At 41.1% G+C, this 21989-nt stretch overlaps 1 non-coding gene across 1 annotated transcript; it reads right to left on the minus strand.

Moving 5' to 3' along the window:
* Positions 1 to 2341: 2341 nt before the first annotated feature.
* On the minus strand, positions 2342 to 2416 carry Trnas-cga (transfer RNA serine (anticodon CGA)). Its single transcript has one exon. It is a non-coding gene; the product is annotated as a tRNA-Ser (tRNA).
* Between the last annotated feature and the right edge of the window lie 19573 nt (positions 2417 to 21989).

Raw genomic sequence — 21989 nt, forward strand, 5'->3', positions numbered from 1 at the left:
AACGATAATTCTTTTATTCTGGAATGAATGTGAAATGAAACTTTTAATAACCTGTATGTTACACCCGAAAATTACAAATATTCCAATGGTCATGAGGATGAAAGTAATACCTTCGGTATTCCTTCCCTCCTCATGGGAGGCAGTGTAATATTAGTAATTTTCGCCTCACAAACATTAATATACGCTCAATAGTAAACGCCTGATGGCCTAAAGTTATCGAAGAATTGCAAAGTAAACGAAATGAACCATCGCATAGAAGCGACAGAGTCTATTATTCTTTATCTTTGCCGTTCTTGCGCGGTGCTTGTAAATCTCTATGTTCATTATCGATTAATGGTATAAAAAAGAATTCTGTTGTTTCAAGACAAATGAGGCATTTGGCGCCTCACCTTTTACTGTTTGTATTCTATGAAAGGCGGACGCGGACTAGCTGCGTTCCGCAACAGTATTTTATATTTTATGTGAAAATATTGAGTGAATATGCTAATTGTTATTTTTTCTAGTCAGAAAACATGTAGTTTCTTGTAACTGATTACGAACAGACAGCATCAAGAGGACATTTTGACTGTTATGTATAAAGTATTTAACCACAATGGTCATCTATTGTAATTTAATATGAAAAGGTACGTAGCATTAAAAAAACGTGTGTTAAAGATAAGTGTGTTTATTTTAGTGAACTAACCTTGATGATTTCCATCTCCTTATTTACCTGAAGGATAATTATTTTGTGTTACTTCATCACCAGAAATTACGATCACGCTGATGGGCCGAACGCAGCATGAGGCAGAAGGAACATTATCGTTTTCCTATTATTTCTGAACCAACTTTTTTTGTGTAGTGTTGCATTTCTTTTAAAGTCTATAAATCTTCTGGTCCCGTAGTGTTGATCCGGGTATGACTACATCGCGACTATAAAAATGCACAGAAATGATAATGTTTCTTCCGAACGATCTCAAATATATATCAATATGCTGCTGTTATTCAGGTATTTAATAATCAACGTATGTTATTATAATAGTTGAAACACGTATGTAACGTAGCAGCGATGGTGAGGCATGATAAAATCTTTGACCAGAGAGCCTTTTATCGTGGTTAGTCTGCGCTTGACCGCGCGAGAGTTGCGAGCAGCACTCTGTCGGTAGCAGTAGCTCAGTTCACTTGCGTCTAGCAGTCTGTCAGTAGTAGTCGTGCAGTACAGTTGCGAGCAGTGTCAGTGGGCAGTATGTCGGTAGTAGCAGTCGAGTGCAGTTGTAGTGTAACTTCCCCACAAAAATTTAAAAAGATATTATTTTAATAGAAATGGGAGCCAAGCGTAACCTCCCTAGCAATTGAATTTAATGACAAAAAAATGAGAATCGCAATCTGACTCGAAGTGTAAACTGTCACGAAAATAATGAAAAACAATTCAATGCTAATGAGACTTCAGTGACAATGTAAACTCAATTAAACCGAAATATCGGTCTTTGGCCCTGTGCAAAAATCAGAATTAATTTCTTTCCTCAGTATAACTGCATGTCAAATTTCTGCTCTTATTGTTGGCCACGGCTTGGAGGAAATGCATTGCAAATAATATATTTTTTTTTTTTGAAATTTAACTGAAGCTTTTCTTTAAAGGAAATGGAAGGAGATCGTTGGTTCAATTAAAAGCTTCTTATGTAAAAATTGCTTTGAAATCAAAATTATTATTGGGGCGATTATTGCACAAATTAGTTACAGTTAATTTACATTGTTAGCTAAGGGCATTGCTGATTCATTACCTTGTTTAAAAAATAATATACCTCGTCCTGAATCTTGACCAGAATGCCATGTCGACACCTGCCGACTCCTCACACACAACTGCACTCGACTGCTACTACCGACATACTGCCCACTGACACTGCTCGCAACTGTACTGCACGACTACTACTGAGAGACTGCTAGACGCAACTGAACTGAGCTACTGCTACCGACAGAGTGCTGCTCGCAACTCTCGCGCGGTCAAGCGCAGACTAACCACGATAAAAGGCTCTCTGGTCAAAGATTTTATCATGCCTCACCATCGCTGCTACGTTACATACGTGTTTCATAACCCTCCACTGGGGGGGCAAAAATTTGGCAGCGATCGTGAGTCATTTGGACTTGCCATCGCAAGAAATTTTTACAATTTACAGAATATTTAAATGTAGTACATAAATTAAATGTGGTGCACACGCACCAAGTACAAAATATATCAGCCAAAGACAAAATGTGAGCACAAAACATAGTAGCAAATCATAAAAATGTATATACAAATTCCAGAATGAGATTTTCACTCTGCAGCGGAGTGTGCACTGATATGAAACTTCCTGGCAGATTAAAACTGTGCGCCCGACCGAGACTCGAACTCGGGACCTTTGCCTTTCGCGGGCAAGTGCTCTACCAACTGAGCTACCGAAGCACGACTCACGCCCGGTACTCACAGCTTTACTTCTGCCAGTACCTCGTCTCCTACCTTCCAAACTTTACAGAAGCTCTCCTGCGAACCTTGCAGAACTAGCACTCCTGAAAGAAAGGATATTGTGGAGACATGGCTTAGCCACAGCCTGGGGGATGTTTCCAGAATGAGATTTTCACTCTGCAGCGGAGTGTGCGCTGATATGAAACTTCCTGGCAGATTAAAACTGTGTGCCCGACCGAGACTCGAACTCGGGACCTTTGCAAAGGTCCCGAGTTCGAGTCTCGGTCGGGCACACAGTTTTAATCTGCCAGGAAGTTTTATATACAAATTATTTGACAGATAACAGAGTGCATACGCACTGAAAAAATTCTTTAGCATTTTCAGAACAAATAAACAGAATGGCAGAAAATCATGTTGACAAGCGACATGAGTGTACTTAACGAACATATCATGAAATCATAAAAGGTATACAGAATGAGTACAAATCATATTGAAAAATGAGAAAAGTGCACAGGCACTGAAGTTCAGTAAAAAACATATTAACACATAACATAAGTGCACATGCACTGTAGTCCAGAACATATCATCAAAATAAGAATGTATATACAATATAAAAGACAAGAGTGCACATATACTGTACTTCAGAACAAATCGAAAAAATGTCTTTAGCATTTTCACAACAACTAAACATAATGGCAAAAAAAAAAAATCATTTCGACAAGCGACATAAGTGTACTCGCACTGGAGTTCAGCAAATCGAAAAAAAATGTATAACCCATGAACATAAATGATGTTAGCAAAAAAATGATTTTCACTATTAGGATAGGAAAGGGAAGGATTGCATCATGGTTGTAGCACTTTAGATTGCACACAGCTGTTCTGAAAGTCCATATCTTTCCACAGAAGTACAACACCAAGTGACACAATTTGAAGTTCTTTTCCCATCAGAATTTATCAGCGTAGCCAAGACACTGAACTGTCGTAGTAATATTCCATGTTTTGATTTTGGCAGTACACTAGGTACACCAAACAGTGCGACCATAATAACGTCTTCATCGCTCACAGTGGTGGACAGCATGTCGTGTCAACACCACGCTCTTACAAGGCACACCAACGTAGAATTAGTGCAAAAACCAAATATAGTGCTCCATGATCATGAGGATGGACAGGACAAATCGACATTGCAGTAATTCAGGGAAGTTAGCTCATAAGGTGAAGGACATTAAGTCACATAATATTGAGAATTACAGTAGTAGTTTGCGGCATTCATAGCCTAGTTATTGAACATTTCTGTACCATGTATTTAGTATTACAGAATAATGTTCATAAAATTAAATTATTGGCATCATGGGTAATCGTATTACAATAAACAGTGGCAGTCCTTGGCCAGTTACAAAGCATATTTAGTATGACAGAATAATGTTCATCAGACGTCTTAATTGAAAAGGAGAGTCAATTATTGGCCTAGCATTAACATAATACATTGAGTGATACAAATTATTGGCACTCATTGGCCATTTGCCAAAACATGAAAAGTCAACATTGAAAACAGGAGCTAATTGATGACATAATTAATATATAATTCATTAAGTGACACTAATTATTGGCACTCAGTGGCCAGTAATAGAACATGAAAGATCATCATTGAAAACAGGAGCTAATTAATGGCATAATTAATAATGTAATTCATTTAGTGACATTAATTATTGGCACTCAGTGACCAGCAAGTATCGAATATTATAAAACATTGTTCCTCATTCAGTATTATTCAGATCATTAAGAAGTCATTATTAAAAATCAGCTAATTACAATCATAGCATTAATAATCACGGGCATTATAAGTAGTCTCATTACAATAAAACATTGTTCCTCATTCAGTATTATTCAGATCATTAAGAAGTCATTATTAAAAATCAGTTAATTACAGTCATAAAATTAATAATCACAGGCATTATAAGTAGTCTCATTACAATAAACAGTGGCAGTTATTAGCCAGTTACAAAGCATTATTTTATATATATATATTTTTTTGTCTCATTAAGAAGTCATTACTCAAGTGACATATTATTCAGAGCTAATCAGTATTATTCAGGATTATCATAAACTAGTGACATTATGTGGGACTGGTAATACATTTTTTGTTAGCAATGCATTGCGTTGGGATCGATAATTAATTGCTGAGGCATAACAATATTTGCTTTTGACCTATTGCTGCAAATGAGGATAGGTAACGTCATTCCCCGTCATGAGTCAGCTGTAGCAAGGTTATGTAACAAGGCAGTATATGTGATCACATTTATAAATGATAGACACAAATGGGTAAAAAAAATAAAAATCCAAGTACTAGAAGAGGTATAATAAGTAACAGGTTTAGTAAGTATCATGAAAAGCTTCTCCTGGAAAAAAAAATACGAAATGGATTATTGAGCTGAAAGAAGAAACACATACTATGCTGAAAAGTAGTGAACTTCGAATTAACAGGTAGTGAAATGTGTATAAAAATGTGTTCCATAGCTGTCCTTTCCAAAAGCTTCAGTCATCATACCATGCAATATAACACCTGCTGTCAAAGCAAACTGCAACAAATACTTAAATAACTACATAGCATAAATACATAACTTCAACATTATCCTCATCTGTAAAGAAAAAACTTCATTATCAATCACTTCATTATCCATATTATCATAACTTCATTATTATCATCACCTGTAAAGAAAAACTTCATTATTCATAAGAGCATATCCTTCATCATTATTCATTAGCATTCATTATCATCTGCAAAAAATCACTTCATTACTCATTATACAACTATTCCTTATCTCTAGGATATTTCATCACTAAAACTAAGATGTGTAGTTCTGTCTGACAGCCTGCATCAATCACCTTGTATTCTGAAAGAAAAAATTAGTTAAGACTGCTATTCTACGATGAGTATAGTATATTCTTGTTAATGCTTGTTAATCCTGATCCATTTACTCTTCCTCATAAAGTTATTGCATCTTCCTTCGTTTATTCCGTAGGTGAAATTCCCATTCCTGTTGAATTTATTTCTTACACGCATCATTTCTTTCTGAAATTGATGAACAAAGATTAATGTCTTGCATTTAAATCATATACCCACTAAATAATGACTGGTTTATGGTGACATAATTAACCATACAGCATAACATGACAGAAAACGTAATATGTCAAAGATATTGACAGTGTTCAGATGCAAAAATGTACACATAATGATACAATGCAGCAGCAAAAAATGTAAAACAGTCACGATCTTGAGACGTCATAAGGCAAAAAATGTCAAAGTCGACTGGTGTTTGCTATGTCTTCACCATTTCATAATGCATACGAACAAAACATGAAATAATAGTATATATATATAAGAAAGAAAACAAAATGTGATGTTCGTTGTGTTCAGCTTGTATGTAGTGTAGTTAATAGAGGCGATAATTAAAGCCTTTAATGGAGAAAAAATGTAATGAAATTAACATGTCATTAGATAACATTGCATAATTAGTCATAAAATACGCAAGTGTCTCTGAAAAAATGTGCACAGTCTGATATATAACGACAAGAAAAGCGACCTGCTAACCTTACCTTGCCGGGCACTTGCCAAGAAAAATACGATAATCATCAATAATTAGTCATGTGAATATAATTGCATTAATAAATGGCATCATAGTGTGTTGAATCATACAGTGTATTCATTCAATAAAGGGTTTAATATTTGACCAATGGTGGCTGCCTTTCGATTTTCTGGTTCTCAAAGTTTCGACGAGTACAACATTGGGGTGAGGGATGCTGCGAATCCGAAATGGACCTGCGTATAGAAGTTCAAATTTACTGTACTTACTTTTTAATTTGCTGCATAAATAGTGTGTACGCACTAATATCTTCTGTCCAACGTGAAAGTCGCGGCGTGTACAAACCTGTTTTTGCTGTCTTCTCCGGCGCTCTGCGGCACGTTTGACGTTGTTTAGCGCAATGTCAATTATTTCGTGGTGTCTTAGTCGACGACATTTAGGGAAGTTTACTAATTCTTTAATTTTGTTTGGTGGTTCAACGTTTTTCAGTATAACAGACGGAGATAGCATAGTGGATTCATTTGGAATGGAATTAATTACATCTTGGAATGAGAGTATGTGTGTATCCCAATCAATATGTCTTTTGTGGCAGTATATTCGGCACAGCTTACCAATTTCTTTCATTAATCTTTCACAGGGGTTCGAAGAAGCATGGTACTTGGATGTATAAATCGGAGAAATGTTTCTAGCTCGTAACATGCGTGTCCATGTGCCAGAACGAAATTGAGATCCATTGTCAGAAATTACTTTCAACACATGCCCTACATGAAATAGAAAATGTTTTACAAATGCTTTCGAAACGGCTTTAGCAGTAGCCTTGCGTAACGGAGTGAAAGTAACAAATTTTGAAGTGAGCTTAACAGCGACAAAGATGTAGCAAAAACCTCTGTTAGTTCTCGGAATTGGACCAAAAATGTCTACTGCGGCCATATGTCTTAATTTAACAGGTACAATGGGATATAAAGGAGGAATATGTGAAGTGGTGTCTGATTTAGCTTTCTGGCAAATTTTACAAGACGCTAAAACTCGTCGTATACGTTTCTCCATGTTGGTAAAATAACAGTTCTGTCTCAGTATAAGAAAACATTTTCGTGCTCCGTAATGTGCGTAACTTAAATGAGTGTGCCAGATTAATTTGTTAACCAGTTCGTCAGGAAAGCATAATAACCAATTGTTGCTGTCAGGATGAGAGCGGCGAAACAGAATGTCGTTGCGTACAGTGTAATGGTTTCTAATCTTAACATTATTCTTATTTTGCCAAAGGTGTTTAATTTCTTTCCACACGTTGTCTTTATTTTGTTCTTGTGCTATGTCCTGTAATGACGATGAAATAAAATTTTCAAATGCGACTTGCTGAATGTACATGACACTGAAATTTGCTTTGCGGAAGTTGGTTGCTACGTCTTGCTGATTGTTGCTCAGAGAACGCGACAGTGCGTCTGCTATAACATTTTGTGTGCCGGGAATGTGAACTATTGTAAAATTAAATTCCTGTAAATAAAGTTTCCATCTACTTAATCTGTCGTGAGTAAATTTAGCCGAAAGTAAAAATTGTATCGCTCTGTGGTCTGTGTAGACGGTGGTATGTCTGCCATAAAGAAAGTGCCGAAATCTCGTAAAAGCCCATACAACACATAAAGTTTCCAGTTCTGTAACGGAATAATTTCGTTCAGCAGGTGACAGAATGCAACTTGCAAATGCGATGTTTTTAATTACTGTAGAGCCATCTTCTTCTATTTCCTGGAAAATGTGTACACCTAAAGCGGTGTTGGAACTGTCGGTGGCAATGGAAAAATTTCTGGTAAGGTCTGGGTGCGATAAAAGTGGTGCATTCAACAAGGCATGTTTCAAATAACATTCTCGTGAACAAGATTCTGCGTGTGAAAATTATTGCTTACATTACTGGAATATGATACCTGTACTGTATATGGTGAAATTCTATCGTACGTGCTATTATTTACCGGAGGATGCTGTGGCATTTCGACTATTTGAACTGCTCTGTTATTTCTTCCTGACGTGTTACGCTATAGATGACACCTATTGTCTGGTTCATTCATCATAATATGTTGTTGCTGCTCATACGATCGACTGTTATTAAAGGTACGCTGAAAATTGTGCTCATCATTTTTTTTTACGTCTGTCATGATAGTAATTTCTATACGGCGCATTGCGATACGAGTTGAAATAGCGTGTTGTCTGTACGTAGTTATTTCTTTGCTGTCATGCTTTACTATTTGTTGGAGCTGGGACTATACGTGCACGCGGCGAAACATTAAAGTTTGGTTGACCTTGTAGACTGCATTGTTGGTTAGGTATGCTAAGCGGCTGACTTTCATGCTGTTGTGGTGAAAAACATCTATTGTTACAAAAATGTGGTTGCTGTTACTGCTAATTTTACACATACTGATGATTAAAATTTTTTCTGTTATTAAAGTTTTCGTAGTTGTCATTTCTCGAGTACCTAATGAAAATTGTCACATTCCGTAAAAATTTGTCGTATCCGGTTTTCATTACATATTCTTAATCCTAGATAGAGCAATAGTTAAAGAGCAGTTTTGATAGATATAAAGGATAGTAGAAGAGAAAGCAGCAGTGCAGAAAACTAAAGATGAAACAGCACTACTACAGCTCGGGGCCCTATGCTCGCTACGGCACATATTCATTAAAGCGTAACGAATCCCCTGAGGTCTATTACGTACTGCAAATAAATTTTAGCTTTTGCGTTGCAGGCAATAGCGGTAAAAATTCAAAAGCAAATAGTTGTATCCATGTTAATTCAAGTTTCCTCATTACAGGCAATGCTGATGAAAATGCAATAGCAAATTGTCGCATCAGGTTCAAAGCTAGCTTCTCCATTACAGGTAATATCGGTGAAAGTACAAAAATAAATTGTCGTATACAGTGCAAATCGTGTATCTGTGTACTGCCATTATTAAATTCCTTACATTTTCTTACAAATGCAAATTGCTTATAATCAACGTTCTCGTCACTGAATTTGGAAACACGTTCGGGTTTGTGTGTGAATCTGTTTGTCTGTGTCATTTCGTACTTCAAGTTGCGTAGCTTTTCAGATTTTAAGTCGCATAGTCTCTGTAAATTGTTCACATTATACACGCTGCGTGACTCTGGCAAATGCTCGCAAAGTGGCGGATTCTGTGACGTATTGGTGACTGAAATAGTTTTTAATTCTGTTACTTTAATATTTTCGCCAATTTGGTAGATCTGTCGTGCAAATTTCTCGTCAACTTTCGTATTCGGAGTGTGTGAAACTTCCACTGACTCTAAATTAACTTCGTCGCGAATCTGTACTGCGTTTTTAGGGCATTGTTCGGTGACTGCATTAATTTCGTGTATCAGTGTTGCGTTTGCTGAAATTTGTTCAGTGACTGCATTAACTTCGTCTTTATGTGATTCTGTTGTGCCTACACGTGTGCTACTTAATTCTTGTGCAACAGTGCCAACTTCTTCATTACTGTTATTAGCACAAGCCTTAGTATTCACACGTAATTGTCCTCTATTATCATAATAATGCGCGGCAATGGCTTCAATCTGTTTATTAAGCTGTTTATTCCGTTCACTAAGTTGTTTGATTTTTTTATTAATGTTGTCTTGTTCTTCATTCGATTGTTTATTCCTTTCATCAATTAGTTTATTTTGTTTGAGATTGTTTTCCAGTTTTTCATTCATTAGTCGTAAAATTGCTATAATGTGATCCCGGCCAAAATTATCTACTCTGTTATCTGTGCTGTTTGATTACGTGCCTGCAATTGTCGCGTTTTGTGCGACCATTTGGTCATTCTGTAATTTACAAAAAGATCTGTCACTGGAACGTACATTGTCAGTCACTATTTCGGAATTAAATGAATCCGTCGTATTTTCAGTACACTGACCATTTTCATTCGAAAAATTTGTCTGTACGTTACTTGAATTTTCCAAATCGGGTGTGTTATGCTGGGTAGCGCTCATTACAATAGAGCGTCCCGCATCATCAATTGTCGCCAAATTAACAGAAGAGACAATTGAGTTCGTTTGTTCATTATCAAGGTAAAAGTCATCATTATTGGTTGGAATGCACTGATTGTCAGTGAACGCAGGATTGTCATCATTACACTGCGTGTCACATGCCCTATCGGTAAAATTGTTCGAGTCGGTAGTTTCATTCATAATACCTCGCGATACACTATTCACAGTCATTCGCAGCATTTTTACAATAGTCAAAATTATTTCCAAAATAAATAAGCACAATGCAAAAGCAACACACAAATACAACAGAGCAACGAATTGCCGTTGACCTGTAGAAAGAAAGTCACAAGATTAGTAAAAGCGTTGCGCCAAATCCTAATTACATCTAAGCAAATAAGAGCAGATATCTGACTGTTTTTCAAAAGACTCTCAACGAAATTCGATCCTGGCAGGGTCGCCAAGTGTAACCTCCCCACAAAAATTTTACAAGAATATTATTTAAGACTGCTAATGATCATTGAGCTAAGTGTAACCTCCCCACAAAAATTTAAAAAGATATTATTTTAATAGAAATGGGAGCCAAGCGTAACCTCCCTAGCAATTGAATTTAATGACAAAAAAATGAGAATCGCAATCTGACTCGAAGTGTAAGCTGTCACGAAAATAATGAAAAACAATTCAGTGCTAATGAGACTTCAATGACAATGTAAACTCAATTAAACCGAAATATCGGTCTTTGGCCCTGTGCAAAAATCAGAATTAATTTCTTTCCTCAGTATAACTGCATGTCAAATTTCTGCTCTTATTGTTGGCCACGGCTTGGAGGAAATGCATTGCAAATAATATATTTTTTTTTTTTTTGAAATTTAACTGAAACTTTTCTTTAAAGGAAATGGAAGGAGATCGTTGGTTCAATTAAAAGCTTCTTATGTAAAAATTGCTTTGAAATCAAAATTATTATTGGGGCGATTATTGCACAAATTAGTTACAGTTAATTTACATTATTAGCTAAGGGCATTGCTGATTCATTACCTTGTTTAAAAAAATAATATACCTCGTCCTGAATCTTGACCAGAATGCCATGTCGACGCCTGCCGACTCCTCACACACAACTGCACTCGACTGCTACTACCGACATACTGCCCACTGACACTGCTCGCAACTGTACTGCACGACTACTACTGAGAGACTGCTAGACGCAACTGAACTGAGCTACTGCTACCGACAGAGTGCTGCTCGCAACTCTCGCGCGGTCAAGCGCAGACTAACCACGATAAAAGGCTCTCTGGTCAAAGATTTTATCATGCCTCACCATCGCTGCTACGTTACATACGTGTTTCATAGTGTAATCAATCCCTGATTCTGTTGCCAAGTGGCCAACCAAAATATTCACTTTCTCGACATAAAAAAAAGAACAACAATTCTTTTTATTTTCGTCCCCCAAGAGCAACGCTACATTGTTTATGTGGTTGATTGGATGTACGATTGATCAGCATTGTTATAATTATTGGCGAAATTCTTAGATTTAGATTATCAGAGTGGAAAAAAAAAACGACTGACAGGAATAACAGGTAAGAAAGATTACATATTATCTTCTCGCTTTACCCAAGAAGACAAACTTTTTTGTCAGGTTGCTACCTGCTTGAAGTTCTAGTCTCGGAATAGCGCGGAAAACGTAATAACGCTAACCGGAGAATAAACGCGGGATAACTGTACCTATGACCCTGGCACGATTAATGAAGTTAACTGGAGGATAGGTTTTGACAATTGGAGGAATAGTTACAGAATTGGTGACGAAAAAATTGTTTGTTAGAACGAGGCAGGAGAAGAAACAGGGATATCACTCAAATTATATGGAAAAATATGACGATTCCAAATTTATATAAAAATTTCGTACTACCGCTTTTCGATCACATGCTTCAGAAACTGGAGCGTACGAATGATACGTGAAACTGTTTCCTAACATAAAACATGCTACTTGTAGTAAGCCTAACAGGCATTCGATATTGGTACTTCGTAAATTATGTACTGTCGTGTTATTTATGTAAATGAGGTACATAAATATGATCATTTGTGCCAAATCAGTTTCGATTATTTGGTGTGTGCTATAATTGCTGCAATATTAGAAAGGCCTATTTCATTTTATCCATCAGACAGTGACAAAATAGACGTAACCAAATCGAGAAACCACACCAGTCTTGGATACCATCCTGTTTGATTTTTCAAACGAACTTTGATGAGGTAATAGATCTTTCGCAGAAAGGAAAGCACGTCATGTAAAGAAGTAGCAATATTCGAGAGAAAAAATATTGTGACCTAAGGACCGAATAAATGTATACTGTTTTGTCTTGTCTTTACTGCTTTTATGTTTCCTGTGTTTAATTTCTTCATGTCACACAAGAGAGAAAGTTATAAGCTAATAGGCAATAAAGAGTGCAGATTATCTGAAGAGTTCTTATTCTCTTATTCTCCCAAACACAAATAATCAAATGGTTCAAATGGCTCTGAGCACTATGGGACTCAACTTCTGAGGTCATTAGTCCCCTAGAACTTAGAACAAGTTGAACCTAACTAACCTAAGGACATCACAAACATCCATGCCCGAGGCAGGATTCGAACCTGCGACCGTAGCGGTCTTGCGGTTCCAGACTGCAGCGCCTTTAACCGCACGGCCACTTCGGCCGGCCACAAATAATCCCACCCAATACTAATTGCGAGTTCTTTTTTTTTTTAATTTCCAGCGGCCTGAATATAAGTTTGACAGCTTCCATTACAAAATATAGTACACGTTTGAATTCCACAGAGCGACATACAGTTATGTGCGATGGAAGAATGCTGTGTGAAGAGGCGTGGCACTGCGCTTTGCCACACTTAAGACCGAATAACATGTCTTACGTTTCATCGAACATATATGTTTTGTATATCATACTATTCAGAAAGATGTGCGCTATAAAATGGATATACTTATGAAAAATCGATTTTTTTTATTTTTTGGTGTCCTGTCTGAAACGCTCGAGGGGGGGAGGGAGTGCGCCACTATCAAGTTTTTTACCCGGTTTCAAATTACCGTAAATCCGGGGCTGAATTCACCCACTGCTGTGCAAAGAAATTTCCGGTGGGAATTTCAAAGGAAGCCACCACATGTTAGGGCGATTCAGGCTTCGTATGACAAGTTCCCGGCCACTGTGCGTGTAAACAGGCAGCTAGGTTCTGGCAGAAAAAGGCACGTCTGATGATGTCAATTCGCTGAGCAACGCGAGAGCTAAACATCCCTCGCCGAACAGCTCATAAGGTACTGCATAAACGATTTCGCTTCCACGCCTACGAACTTCAAAATGTGCAAGTATCGAAGCGAAACGTCTTTCAGCTCGGTCACAAATTTGCTGTTGAGATGTTGGACCGGATCAGGCAAAGTCGCAACCATCTAGGAAATGTTTTCTCTGACGAATGAACCTTTCATACATGTGAGAAGGTTGTTCTGCACAGTACTCTCTTCTGGGGCTTCAGGAAACCCGCACAGTTTTCGGGAACATGTCAGAGACCGCGAAAAGTTAAATCTATCGTGTGCACTGATGAAAGATCGAAGAGATGGGCCATTTTTCTTCATCAAGCAAACACTAAGAAGATTTGTCTATCGGTCGGTGCACTAGAGTGCACGTTACCAGTACGCTCTAAAAGGCCGCACGCGAAAAAGTGATCTTTTAGGGGGTCAAATCTCGGATTTGAGTGATTACAGAAATAAGAGCTCAAGTGTTTGGATAGCCCATAGCTTAGCGTCCATTTGTGTACCTACCGGAAGAACGGGCATACTGCATCCTACAGCATAGGGTCAAAATTTAAGCATTACACACTCCTTCCACCCCAGGCAAGTTGAGTAGATCGGATGATTCTTTTGCACTAAGTGTGGCCTAGAATGAGCCTTAAGCGTCTTATTGAAGCACCATTTGTTCACAGGCAGCTCAGGAGTACCAAAAGTACCACTATTGGGAATGGCCAGTCCTATAATTACTATTCGTGGTAAATCATCGAAATTTTTACAGTATGTTCCTAAATCATGTGCTACGGGAGCTTCGAAAATTTTTTCGATATCGTTATTTTTCACCGAGATCCAGATGTTCAAAGTTACCGTACTTATGCAGAAAACAGCAGAACCAAAAACTTGTTTTTAGCAGCTTTTTCACCGTGTCCCGCAATTACCTAAATAACTAACCACAGAAAATTGCTCAAACTTTAACTGTTCATTCGACAGACATTTATTTATGAAGACCACTTACCCGTTTTCAAAAATGGTTCAAATGGCTCTGAGCAGTATGGGACTTAACATCTTAGGTCATCAGTCCCCTAAAACTTAGAACTACTTAAACCTAACTAACCTAAGGACATCACACACATCCATGCCCGAGGCAGGATTCGAACCTGCGACCGTAGCAGTCCCGCGGTTCCGGATGGCAGCGCTTAGAACCGCACGCCCACCGCGGCCGGCCTTACCCGTTTTCGATAATCTTTTTCCGTTTTCAAGATACATCCGAAACACCATGATTTTTGAGTACCAAAAGTAAAAATTATGGGGATGGCTACTCCTATAATTTTTATTCACCGTAAATCGTCGAAATTTTTACTATATTTTCATAGGATGATGTTCTTGGGGTATCTAGAAACGATTTTGGACATTATTATCCGTAATCAAGATACAGAGATTCAAAATTACCTTACTTTTGTATGTAAAGTATACTGATCAGCCAGAACAGTATAACGACCGATCTACTATTGATATAAACCAGACCAGACGATAGCAACGTCACTTGGCGACGAATGACTGTTAGTCAGACACACGCACGGTGCTTGTAGTGGTGTCCGTGAGTAGAATAAGGAAGGCTCCTGATCTGTCTGAGTTTGATCTAGGGAGGACTTTGATGGCCCAGAGGCACGGCACGAGCATTTCGGAAACTGCACGACTTTACAAGCTGTCGCTTGCTTTAAGCATAAATATATATCTGAGTAATGCTACATGTTAGTATCTTTACATAAAGAAAAATATTATCTTCTCAATAACCTTCAAATCGTGCGCCACACCCTTAATTTTTGTATATGAACTAAGTGAATTTGCTCATAGCACTGTTGTTGCCTTGTCTGCGGTCTCTCTCAGAACGAAAGTTAGTAATCAAATCATCTAATTGAATAAGAATGAACCTTGAATTGCTGGTGTAGTCATGTATCGCGCAATAAATAAGAACATTGAACAGTTGAGGGAGTATGAATGAGAACGGTGGCGTTTTTAAGCTTACAAAAAGTTGACAAGTTTTTATTAGTCCTTTTATAATTACAAAGAGCTGATAAATCTTACAAAAAATGATAAACACAGAAGAGGAATGGTGCCGGATTGGCAAAGCATTCATTGGTACGGAAGCTATGCAGATTCTGTTCTGAATTAAACCCTTTTTCAACTCAATCTTAGTTTACATAGAGACCAAATTCTATTCAGCTGGAATCATCTACGACCAAGTACGCCACAAACTGTGGTTCACTGGCGAATAGGGGGCTGTAAATACGCTACTGGCCATTAAAATTACTACACCACGAAGATGACTTGTTACCGACAGGAAGAAGATGCTGTGATATGCAAATGATTAGCCTTTCAGAGCATTTACACAAGGTTGGCGCCGGTGGCGACACCTACAAAGTGCTGACATGAGGAAAGTTTCCAACCGATTTCTCATACACAAACAGCAGTTGACCGGCATTGCAACGTTGTTTTGATGCCTCGTGTAAGGAAGAGAAATGCGTATCATCACGTTTCCGACTTTGATCAAGGTCGGATTGTAGCCTATCGCGATTGCGGTTTATCGTACCGCGACATTGGTGCTCGCGTTGGTCGAGATCTAATGACTGTTAGCAGAATATGGAATCGGTGGATTCAGGAGGGCAATACGGAACGTCGTGCTGGATCCCAACGGCCTCGTAGCACTAGCAGTCGTGATGACAGGCATCTTATCCGCATGGCTGTAACGGATCGTGCAGCCACGTCTCGATCCCTGAGTCAACAGATGGGGACGTTTGCAAGACAACAACCATCTGCACGAACAGTTCGATGACGTTTGCAGCAGCATGGACTATAGCTCGGAGACCATGGCTATGGTTACCCTTGACGCTGCATCACAGACAGGAGCGCCAGCGATGGTGTACTCAACGACGAACTTGGGTGCACGTATGGCAAAACGTCATTTTTTCGGATGAAAACAGGTTCTGTTTACAGCATCACGATGGTCGCATCCGTGTTTGGCGACATCGCGGTGAACGCACATTGGAAGCGTGTATTCGTCATTGCCATACTGACGTATCATCCGGCATGATGGTATGGGTTGCCATTGGTTACACGTCTCGGTCACCTCTTGTTCGCATTGACGGCACTTTCAACAGTGGACGTTACATTTCAGATGTGTTACGACCCGCGGCTCTACCCTTTATTCGATCCCTGCGAAACCCTACATTTCAGCAGGATAATGCACGACCGCATGTTGCAGGCCCCGTACGGGCCTTTCTGGATACAAAAAATGTTCGTCTGCTCCTCTGGCCAGCACATTCTCCAGATCTCTCACCAATTGAAAACGTCTGGTCAATGGTGGCCGAGCAACTGGCTCCTCACAGTACGCCAGTCACTACTCTTGATGAAGAGTGGTATTGTGTTGAAGCTGCATGGGCAGCTGTACCTGTACACGCCATCCAAGCTAGGTTTGACTTAATGCCCAGGCGCATCAAGGCCGTTATTATGGCCAGAGGTGGTTGCTGTGGGTACTGATTTCTCAGGATCTATGCACCCAAATTGCGTGAAAATATAATCACATGTCAGTTCTAGTATAATATACACTCCTGGAAATGGAAAAAAGAACACATTGACACCGGTGTGTCAGACCCACCATATTTGCTCCGGACACTGCGAGAGGGCTGTACAAGCAATGATCACACGCATGGCACAGCGGACACACCAGGAACCGCGGTGTTGGCCGTCGAATGGCGCTAGCTGCGCAGCATTTGTGCACCCCCGCCGTCAGTGTCAGCCAGTTTGCCGTGGCATACGGAGCTCCATCGCAGTCTTTAACACTGGTAGCATGCCGCGACAGCGTGGACGTGAACCGTATGTGCAGTTGACGGACTTTGAGCGAGGGCGTATAGTGGGCATGCGGGAGGCCGGGTGGACGTACCGCCGAATTGCTCAACACGTGGGGCGTGAGGTCTCCACAGTACATCGATGTTGTCGCCAGTGGTCGGCGGAAGGTGCACGTGCCCGTCGACCTGGGACCGGACCGCAGCGACGCACGGATGCACGCGAAGACCGTAGGATCCTACGCAGTGCCGTAGGGGACCGCACCGCCACTTCCCAGCAAATTAGGGACACTTTTGCTACTGGGGTATCGGCGAGGACCATTCGCAACCGTCTCCATGAAGCTGGACTACGGTCCCGCACACCGTTAGGCCGTCTTTCGCTCACGCCCCAACATCGTGCAGCCCGCCTCCAGTGGTGTCGCGACAGGCGTGAATGGAGGGACGAATGGAGACGTGTCGTCATCAGCGATGAGAGTCGCTTCTGCCTTGGTGCCAATGATGGTCGTATGCGTGTTTGGAGCCGTGCAGGTGAGCGCCACAATCAGGACTGCATACGACCGAGGCACACAGGGCCAACACCCGGCATCATGGTGTGGGGAGCGATCTCCTACACTGGCCGTACACCACTGGTGATCGTCGAGGGGACACTGAATAGTGCACGGTACATCCAAACCGTCATCGAACCCATCGTTCTACCATTCCTAGACCGGCAAGGGAACTTGCTGTTCCAACAGGACAATGCACGTCCGCATGTATCCCGTGCCACCCAACGTGCTCTAGAAGGTGTAAGTCAACTACCCTGGCCAGCAAGATCTCCGGATCTGTCCCCCATTGAGCATGTTTGGGACTGGATGAAGCGTCGTCTCACGCGGTCTGCACGTCCAGCACGAACGCTGGTCCAACTGAGGCGCCAGGTGGAAATGGCATGGCAAGCCGTTCCACAGGACTACATCAAGCATCTCTACGATCGTCTCCATGGGAGAATAGCAGCCTGCATTGCTGCGAAAGGTGGATATACACTGTACTAGTGCCGACATTGTGCATGCTCTGTTGCCTGTGTCTATGTGCCTGTGGTTCTGTCAGTGTGATCATGTGATGTATCTGACCCCAGGAATGTGTCAATAAAGTTTCCCCTTCCTGGGACAATGAATTCACGGTGTTCTTATTTCAATTTCCAGGAGTGTATTTGTCCAATGAATACCCGTTTATCATCAACTTTTCTTCTTGGTGTAGCAGTTTTAATGGCCAGTAGTGTATCATTTAATAACCCCACTCTGGTGCAGAAACACTGTACGACCCTTTCACCTCGATTCAGGTGGTACCAGAAAACAGCCCGCTGTGGGCGATGAGTGGCGTGCTGCGGCAGCCTTAATATTGTCACGTGTCCACGAAAATTTGCAAACTATGCCGTGTCCTGACTATTAGAAAGCGGAAAACTTCCGTACCGGAGCCCTGAAACCCCAGCAAATTTCAGTGTGAGGTGCACGCATTCACTGGTCTGGTCAAACCAATTTGACTCACAGGCTGGAATTGTCAAACGTCATGACACATGATATGTGGGAGATAGTATGCAGTTCCACTGTTGGTTAGCCCACCACAGCTTTGTAAGACGTCGTGGTCTCCTGGCCTTCATTGCTTACATATTCCGCCCCCACAATCATATTCCGCACATCAAGACGCTTCATTCGAACCCAAACTCGATAAGATAAAGTCAATGTTGTAAGAATTTATGTAAACGATATGCAAATAACTAATAAATCGTAAGTGCGCACCGTGGTTGAAATACTCGAGGCTGGTGTACACACATACATTCCAGACACGACGATCACAGGAGCTTTTAGTTCGAGAGAGGCAACCGCACGCCAGGATGCCAGTCCCAACCCATCTATGTCGGTCGGTGGCTGCCCGTGGAGCAGACAGCGCTTCCCCAAGGGAAAGGAGGAACGACCCCGTGTGTAGGAGCGCCCAACCGACGAATTCTTTACACATAGCATGCAGTTTCAGAGATTTTCACAGACAGACAGCAAACGCTAAACGCTGATACTACAGATTTCCGGATTGGTCACCTTAAACAAACCGTCATTCTCCCGTTTTAGAAGAGCAATGCTGATTGGTAGACGATATTTCTGACGCCTTGAGCTGAAGGAGAAATGGAAGAGACCGAAAGATATACCCCTTCACATCTGGCGTGGAGAGGCGCTGTTCCGTTGTCGCTCTTGGAGCGAGGAACAAGTCTCTCCTCAGTACTTCACTGGGAGAGCACCTCTGTTGAGAGCGAATAGAAGTGCGACTCTCTATATTCAGTCCTTAAGATTAAACGTTGTTCACAGTGTTGGCCGCCACACTTATTGTGCAGTGTGAACGGACAGAGTTATAGTTAAACGCCTGCGAGCGAATTTTTGAGTGGCATCACGGTGGACTCGTTATCTGACCGGTGTACCACGCCAATAGACTAGGGGCGAATAGGAATCCTTGACTTCATCAAGGCGTAGGGAGAGTTTGATTGGCGAAGGTCAATCCAGATAGAACGAGAGCTATCTTATTTGTCAGCAGAGAGCGGCGCAGACAGCAGTCATCACAGCTTACAGTATTGTGCTCTACAGCTATTGCGAGCCCCATATTTCCTCCACAACAGTACACTTCACTGCATTTCACACGCAACAGCCTCGACCATACCTAGCAACATTCTAAAGGATAATTATTCAAGTTGAGTAGGCGCGCCTCTCAGCCATTCTGCCAAGTCAACAACCATCTTAAACTTTGTATAGAAATTTCATTAGCGAATCCTATCCTTGAGAGGTAACTTCACATTCCGAAAGGAACCAGGATATAGCTTGTTCAATTCATAACTAAAAGTGCCATTGTGATTTCTCAGAATTTTTGCAAAATAAATAATAACTTTCGTTAGTTTCATGTTTTTCTTACACTAACTAGCACTACTCCAGTACCCAGGTATCCTACTAGTTACGTAAGAAATTTTGTGAATTTTTGTGTCATTTCCTTACAGCGGACGACTCCAAAAGATATTTATTGCTGAAAGTTTTTCAGGCATTTCTCTTTAGAACGTTAGGAGCGTCTGCCTGACTTCTGTAGTAGTGTGGGGGTGGATATTGCATCTTGTAGGAGCCACAGGGTAAAGGGTACATCTCAGATTAATCCGTTGCGCAGAATAACAGAATCTCAGATCAAGCCCACGCTCACAACTTACAGATCGCGAGTCTTCCCCACTAGGGAAAGGCCTGAAGTTTTCCACAAGGGAAGGGAAGGATTAGAAGACGAAGAAAGCCAAGAATAACAACAACTTTCCACCAAGCCTTGGTATGCGAGCCGAATTGGCACAAACGAAACCGCCTCCACGTTATACAAATCAATCGAACTATTCTCTGCTCATTAAATCTCGCCTCTTACCATTCTGTTGGCCTGCTGGCAAATCCAGACACAGCGCTGGGGTTCCCACGCTGGGGGAGCAAGCCACAGCTTTGCGTATCCTGAGAGGAGCCGATAAGTGACTCAAAATCGCTCTTGTTTGAAAAAAGGCAATTTTGGACTAGAGAAGCGTCGTTCTCATGGTAAGAAGTGTCATGATTAGCCAAAAAAAGTCTAACAAGACAGGACCACAGTCCCTCATTTAAAGAGAGATCTCATCTTTCCAGGCCGACCATTTCCAATTTCTGAAAGAAGGCTGTTGAACTTCTGAAAGAAGGCTGTTGAACTTCCCAATCAGTCGTGCCCATGAAATATATGTTTTTGTCGCCCGCTAAAAGAATTTGGCGACTTCCTGGCGTCAGGGGAGTTACAGTCTTCCTGCTTTGTCCCTATCATCACAGCTTGTTTGAAAAAAGGCAATTTTGGACTAGAGAAGCGTCGTTCTCATGGTAAGAAGTATCATGATTAGCCAAAAAAAGTCTAACAAGACAGGACCACAGTCCCTCATTTAAAGAGAGATCTCACGCCAGGAAGTCGCCAAATTCTTTTAGCGGGCGACAAAAACATATATTTCATGGGCACGACTGATTGGGAAGTTCAACAGCCTTCTTTCAGAAGTTCAACAGCCTTCTTTCAGAAATTGGCTCAGAATTTTTGACCTGCCCACCATTTGCACAAAAGCTCAGACTACAGTAGTCTCTCTTAAATGGCTCCCTCCAACCACTTTCCGTCAGCTGGCCACCTTCGCGACATTCTGTCGCCTGGTCCAGGTAAAATGTTTTGCAAACCGTTGCCCTCCTGCTGCAACCCTAAGCGGAGGGAGGGGAGTGCCACGGCCAAAAGTCCCTCCGCTGGTACAATCCACAGAGCGCTAATTCCCAAAATCACTCGCACAGCAAGTTCACTGGACGCAGCATTTATGGCCCGCAATCCATCTCTCTCCCTGTTTTCCCTTACTCCACTACAGCCCCTCCGGTACAAGTTCTCTACAGGCTACGTAAGCAATTATATGAAGATTTTGCCCACAATTTACTCGTGTAAAAATGTTATAAACGTCACATACCAAATGTAGTACTGGGTAACACCAAGATCATGACCTATAATATGAATATTAATCTGACTGACTGTGTTGTTAAGGTGAGAGAGTGGCGTGCCAACTTCTCAACTTGTTGGGACTTCGAGGAGTGCTCTGGTGAGTGTCTTCAACATGTGGTGAAACCATGTCTAGACGTCATGGGGTTGGGCGACCGCCCCTCCTTGGAGATATCGGATGTCGTAATCTGCGCAGACTGGTAAAACAGGGCAGGCAGCGAATTGTAGCAGGTGGAGTGCAAGTGTGTCTGAGCACACAGTGCACCGAACACTCCTAACGACGAGCCGCCACAACTGACGACCCATGCATGTGCCTATGTTATGATGTGAGCACCATTCACATGAGCAACGATGGGTTCACTGGAGCTCGTCCAAGGCACAATGACGGCCAAGGAGTATTGTACACTGCC

Source organism: Schistocerca serialis, chromosome 2, assembly GCF_023864345.2.
Source record: "Schistocerca serialis cubense isolate TAMUIC-IGC-003099 chromosome 2, iqSchSeri2.2, whole genome shotgun sequence".
NCBI classification, from domain to species: Eukaryota; Metazoa; Arthropoda; class Insecta; order Orthoptera; family Acrididae; genus Schistocerca; species Schistocerca serialis.